Consider the following 7,032-nt stretch of genomic DNA (forward strand, 5'->3'; position numbering starts at 1 on the left):
TGTCTATGTTTTAGACATTAGGTTGGTGTTACTTCTATGGTGTCTGTTTCTTTCTATAACATCCATCTATGAAGAGTCCTTATAATCCATACTGCCAGCATCCACTGACTGCTGTGACTGCACAGCTCAGGAGATCAGCCATTACGGCCTAGTAAGTTCTGTCACTAAGCAACGGTTCCCATGGAAACAATGACGTGTCGTCTACATCACTAGCCCTGAGTCATGCTTTCCTTCCCCTTGTACAACGACAAGGTCACATCCACTTTCAGGAAAATAGGTGGAATAAATAATTCCATTCATTTTCCCACTGGTGATTTTATCTTTCATTAAACAGCACAGGCTGAGTTTCTGCATGACACCATTCTAGAGTCTCGTAATTGCAGCTCAGAGCAAGTGAAAGATTATCCCCTTCCCCCCTATGTGTTTTCTAGGATGGTACAGTTGTAACGCAATATCTATCAAGCTTGTGATTGGACAGTCTTTCCTCTCTACCCCCCTCTCATTGCTGCAGCAGCGAGTGAGGCATTGTGGGAAACTCCCAGGTTGGGTCCTGCAGAGCATCCTCTGCGTTGCAAAGTGGTGAAGCTGGAAGGTAACGTATGATATATTTCTTTAAAGAAGATAACAGACTTTATTTTAGTTTATTAAAGGTGGCTATGTCTTATGTGTCCATAACATTACATACAAACACCACATTCACATAAATTATTTTTTTATATATCATGTTTTAAACAGCTTATTACGTTACTTTATTATTTTTACTTTATTATTCTAGGATGGATGACACAAAACTATGCTTTCTAGTTGTTGCAAAAGTGTTCTTCTATGATAAGCTTGAACATATTAGCTTATCCTGACTTGCTGGGACTTACAGTTCTACAACATCCTGGGGGGGAAACATGCTGCAAATCCCTGGACATGTTACTGCTAGTCATATTATGACAAATGACTTTGTTATGGTCTAATGTTTGTCAGCTATTCTGCTCATAATAGGTTCAGTTCACAATGTGCAAGGATAAAAATCGTTATCGCAACCAAGTAACTGTCATTTTTAAATCTCAGCTGGAAATAACTGTCATTTTTAAATCTCAGCTGGAAATAACTGTCATTTTTTTAAATATAAGTGTCCTTATCCTGGTGAATTAGCTTTGTGAATTGAGCCGAATACATGCCAAGCAATGAATATTTTTCTTCATGATGACTGATGATAGTGATGATTTTTAAAACAGGTATTTTTTTTTTTTTTAAAAGTGTTAGTTTATAATATTTTCTATTTAAGAACCACATTGACTTCACATGAGCAGACTAGATCTAATAAAATACAAATAAAACAATGTGAATTATTAATATGTGATATGTTAAATGTTATTTGCATTACTAAGAATTTGACTGGGTGCAAATTTAATATTACTGTAACCAATGCTAAGTGTTATCAACCTCAAATATTTCATAGCAGTTAGTTCACCTATATGTCTGCAGCAGATGTATAAAACAATGTCACTTTCTTGTAAATTTGCCAAGAATTTACAGATGATCATCACTTTAAGAATCAAGGCCCTGTACATAAGGCAACCTTATATATGGTAGTTATCTATTGTACTAGGAAGGACATTGGCAGAGGTGACTTTGTAACTGCAGTTTACAGATGGCTGCATAATATTAACCCCAGTGTGCTGGAACATTTACAAGACTAAGTTTTTCGAAGAAGGCCCATCTGGCTTATCCGTAGATAATGACGTAAGCCTTCCGTATTCCCAGTTAAAGTAACATGAGTCGGGTCTCACTATGCCTGGCAGTGCTCTTGTGACTGTTCTCTAAAAAAAGGAGAAACGTGAGCAGGTTTTGCATTGCTGCTGTGAAATTAGACCCTCCAGCAGTTGTTGCCTAGGTTATAATCTAAAAGGGAATGAAGAGGAAATGCCAGTAGTGATATTTTATTGCCTTTTTAAAAATTTTCACTGGTTTCTGGCTCCTCCCTTATGCAGTTTCTTTATTCAGCCAAAATAACATTTATCTCCTGATAACTCGTAGTTCAAAGAGTTTTATTAAGTAACCTAGAGCAATGATGCACAGTAAGGCTTTGTAACTAAATTATGGATCAGCTTTGTAACAATTACTGCAGTCAGATTCATGAATGATTATTTATAAATGCTAGCCAGAGGCTTCTACACTTTGTTCTTATTAAATATATTGCAAAGCTTTTCCTTTTATTATCTCACAGTAGAATAATTGCACTAAAGTGTATTTCCACTTTTGCAGCCAAATTTGCATAAAAAATGTTTACTTAGTTCTCTTTATGAGGTGGATGGGGAGCTACGTTTGCCATAATTGACCCTTTCTGTACTATGCTGACAGATATCATTATTAGTTGTAAACCAGCTTCGACCACTGTCTGTCCTAACAACGATTTAAAGATGTAGAAGCTAGGCTTAGATAAACATATAAAAGCTAAGAAATATTTGAAAAATGTAGATATGCAGTGTGAATGTGAACACATAAACACATAGTGGAGTTTTCCCAAATTTGACAGCAAAAGTGTAAATACATTGTAAGTTCAGGCCTATATTTTAAGGAAATAACAGTTGTTGCATTAAGTCATAAATCAGAGGATAAATGGGCTCACTTTACAAAAATAACACCATTCCCCATGGTAACTAATCAGTTGTTTGCTACAGTTGGAGGCCCCTGGTAGAAAGTACATATGGAACCTGATTCATTTCATACTACCTAATTTTTAGGTTTGTTTCAGACAAATTGATATTTGTTCATAAATATATACAAGAGCAGATTTATAAATGTGTAATTTATAGATTAGTTTAAGGATTTTAATAAAAAATACAGAAAACTGAAAAAATAAATAACTATTTTGTGTTTAACAAAGTTGATATTCATCATTTATGGAATTATTGTATTGATATAAGAAGAAAAAAATCCAAAAAGCTATATATAGTTTATTGTCATATTTCAGAACTGGAAGGGCTCTTTTCATCGCTGAGTTAATTCCTCTTAGAGGAATTATGCACAATTATTTATTAATAGATATTCATGGATACAATAAAAGCACTTGATGAGCCCTGGGGAAGACAGAAAAGGAAGTACTGGGACTCTGGTTAAAGTGCCACATAAAATTCATTGATTAAAAGCGCTCCCGGATGTCTGTGGAAAAAAAGGATGCTACAGATGATTATATACATTTTAAAAGTGATGTAACATAGTTTATTTATAAATCATGAATGGTATTCTGATAAAAGGACCTTGCTGCACATCTGCTATTCTAAGGTGACCTTCAAGTACCCACTGCTTCCATTTAGATGAATGCCTGAAGTATCCATGATCTGTGTTACCATTTTAGAATAAATTGATAAAGTATGGGGCTTCATATAATCTGGGGATTTCTGAATTGTTTTCTGTGACCCAAGCACAGGCCTCTTTTTTTGTGTCCTATAGATTTTCTATACATTCAATATTTTCCAAAGTATACTAGTTCTGGGCAGATGATAGGTATATTTGACATGTGTTTCTGTATTGGGCCTTGCTTGATCAATCAGGAAAACAACCTCTTAATCTGGCTGTATATTCTGACCAAGTCTGGGCTGGCAGTATGGTAATTATTTCTGACCTTGGCCAAAAGGATTGGTTTGACTGATGTGAGTTCCTTGGGGCTGTCTAGTCTTCATTATCTCTATATGGAATACTAAAATCCACTGCAAAATGTGAGCATACTACTTTGAACCCAAAGCACAGTTTTGAGTTAGTAGTGGTGCCAATAAAAAATCTTATATTGCCTTATTAAACCACAGATTTTTTGAAATACCTCATGCAGGTTTCTGAGGATGCTTGGAGATATGAACTAGTTGAACAGGGCAAAAGCCCCAAACTTGTGTCAAAAGCCCCAAACTTGTGAGATAAAGTTAATTATTTTGCCTAATAATGTACCAATGAACAGGGAACAAAATGAATTCTTATGAAAAGAAAATGGAGAGAAATTACGGTGACCCTACATACAATACAATATTTCCTTATAATGTTTTTTTTAAAAAAACAGTCATATCTTTCAGAATATGATTGCAGTAAGTTTGATCAGTAAGCATGTATGGAGGACTCTGATTGGCTGACTGTTGGGACCAAATCACCCAAGCTCTTCTTGGATAGGACTACAGCTGGTAGTTATTAGCCTTCACCATATTATGCCCAACTCCTTTCCATGGGCCTTCCCACGACATACCCAGCCATTAGCCTTTATATTCATAAGAAGTGAATGTCCACACAAGTAATAGGGTTTTCCACACTTTACTTTTGTTCTTCAAGGATGGCAGTGATATATCACATCACATAGCCATACTATCTGTTGGTGCTTGCTATATTTCACAAATTACATAAGGTGGATGGTCCAAACCGGTCAATTGTGAAAGCCGCACATTACATATCACTGACAAACCATCTCCCCTTAATACCTCCACCCTCAGTTTGGGAGCACCACAGCATTGGGATCTAGCTCCCTGATGTTAGTCGATTACTTCCTAGGATCATCAGTACTCACTTAGAGGACTCTGACTTGCCCATTAGGCTTTATACATACAGCTCATGACTCCCTTCATATCATTCCATAGACAAGACTGCAGCAGCTGCACCTCCGGATTCGGTACACTTCGCCCAGGTGTCACTAGAAGTCCCAGGGGCATTAGTATGTTTTCCAGAGAACACAGGTCTGGCCTAAAAGACCTTTTGCATCCAACTTCCAATCCAGTTAGATCATGTTCCTTGTCCACTTACACTATGTGCTGGCAAGAAGGACTAAAGCTGACTTTTCTGGGTATTGGACTAATTGGGTATGGATCTCACTCAAAGCCTTCTGCTATATGCAGGGCCTGTGCCGTAGCTGACCACATCTAAATAAGTGTGGGGTGTCTGCCCCCACCCATGCCCCATACCTAGAATTCCTCCCATCTAGGCTTTATTACGGCTAATGATTACACCTATGACATTGCTACAGGAAGGCTTTGTCTAAAAGGGGACCCAAAACTCACTTACATAATTCCTTAGTACCCCTCTATTCTGGAAAAGAGACAACTAGTGACAGACTATCTAACTGCACCTGCTTACAAACAACCATTTTCACCAGATAGGGACAATGGATCTTGACAGAAAAGCCAATCAAACTTTACCAAATTGATTTCTATCTTTGTTATTTCACATTATTTTTTTTAAACAGAATATTTGAAACAATAAAATCTTTGCATTTTTGGGATTAATTTACTAAAAGAGTAGAGCATGTTTGCTTGAACATAAATTTCCTATGAGCATTGTCTACTGCTTTAGTAAATTGCATATCAATGTGTTTGGCCATAATAACAGGGTCTAGCAAAACAAGCCATCGTAATCGTAATCTTATACAAATCCTGTGACCTACTGTAAAATAAGTGTGAATAGCATTTTAGTCAAAATGTATTTTAAAATCATGGTGTACTCCCTAAACAGTGCTCTGTATCTATATAGCGCACCCCCTTACTAAATTAAATTGGATCCCACAGGCACACCGAACTTCCACAGGCACTCAGAGTCAAAGAACATTCCAGTACTTATTTTTTTTTTTTGTTTTGTTGAGGGATTATAACTTGGATGGGGATTGGGAATAATGGGATGCCAATTTGACTTTAAACAACTTCAGGGACAACTTCTCCTATATACAGTCTATATACACTCCTCACTGCCTCTAGCACACTTACTTGCAGAATTCCAGCTGGCACACTGTTTGTAAATCTGAGGAAAAGCACTCAGATTTAGAGCATCAGCCCATTACATGCAGGAATCTGAGGCCCCTTGGTGTGTAGCAAAAAGTCGGTGTCCAGAATACGTCCCTGTGGCTACTGATTCCAGCACTACCTCTTCAGGCACTGCCAGCCTGCCTGGCTGAAGCTGTCCCTTTCACTAGCCCTCCTGGCTAACTTCTCCGGCACAGTTGTCCCAGACTAACAATCTTCCCACAGTCCTCCCAGACTGCGCACTTACTAGCCCACCCGGCTGACTTCTCAGGGGATTTCCCAGATGTGCTGACCTGCTCCTGCTATCCTCACACTTGCTCCTGTGCCTCCAGGAGAGGATTCCTCAGTGTGTTTGTAGAGGGTCCCTCCAGCACCTGAGCCTCAGGCCAGAGGTCACCCCCCAGACTAAGGGGCACCCTGCAAGGGTCTTCGACAGTCTTCTCAGCACTGCATCTCTGTCTTCTACCTGACTGCCCCTGCTGGCATGACTCATGCTTATTTATGAGGATGGGGATTGGTTTGGGCCCTCATAAATATGCCAAACAGCTCCTCCTAGCCTCCATTACTACTTCTGGAAGCTTCTCCAAGGTTTGTCAAAGTTCCAGAAAGCAAGGGGAGGCACCAGAGATTCTGCTTGAGAATCATCCAGCCTCCCTGAGTCACTCAACCCTGATCCAGATTCAACCCAGGCCTGGCTCTCAGCCAAGCAACATTTTCCTACACTAACAAAACCTTTTTCTACCTAGCTCACTAGCTAGAGGGTGCTACATCTATAAAGATAGTTAGCTTCATATCTTTAACAAAACTATTTTCTAGCTTAAACCAACAGCAATAAAAACAGCCAACCTTACTACTTCAGAAAGACTGAAAAGTGGTTCCTACTATATCTTTGTTAACTGAAGAAATATTATTGTGAAATTATCAACTCCCCTGCAGAGGGACACCTTTATAGGTAATACTATTAGGTGCAAATCTTGATAATCAACTTTGGTAATTTTTAATGTTCCTAGGCAAGGGAGTGTCAAAAAAAGGCATTGAGAAGCTGGCAATCATGGTTAGTTCCCGTTACTTTGCACAGATGGCCATCCTTGCCCTTTACAAGCATGTGGAATGCCACAAGACAGCAAAAGGCAGAGGAATAATATGAGGAAAAGGAGGGGTTGGTGAGGTGGAGGGTTGGGATGCTGGCAGTGAGAAGGAATGGTGGGGTGATAGTAGACAGGCAATACTTTACCACTGCCTAATACAAGGGGAAACAGGGGAATCTACT

General features: G+C 38.7%; 1 protein-coding gene across 1 annotated transcript in view; it reads left to right on the plus strand.

The window, feature by feature from the left end:
• Nucleotides 1-267: 267 nt before the first annotated feature.
• CEND1 (cell cycle exit and neuronal differentiation 1) overlaps nucleotides 268-7,032 on the plus strand; it is a 15,122-nt gene continuing 8,357 nt past the window's right edge. Inside the window, exon 1 of the mRNA XM_082270809.1 lies at nucleotides 268-592. The gene's annotated coding sequence lies outside the window, so the exon portion shown is untranslated. The remainder of the gene's footprint in view (nucleotides 593-7,032) is intronic.

The sequence above is a fragment of the Pelophylax lessonae genome (assembly GCF_965119305.1).
Source record: "Pelophylax lessonae genome assembly, chromosome: 10".
In the NCBI taxonomy this organism is placed as follows: domain Eukaryota; kingdom Metazoa; phylum Chordata; class Amphibia; order Anura; family Ranidae; genus Pelophylax; species Pelophylax lessonae.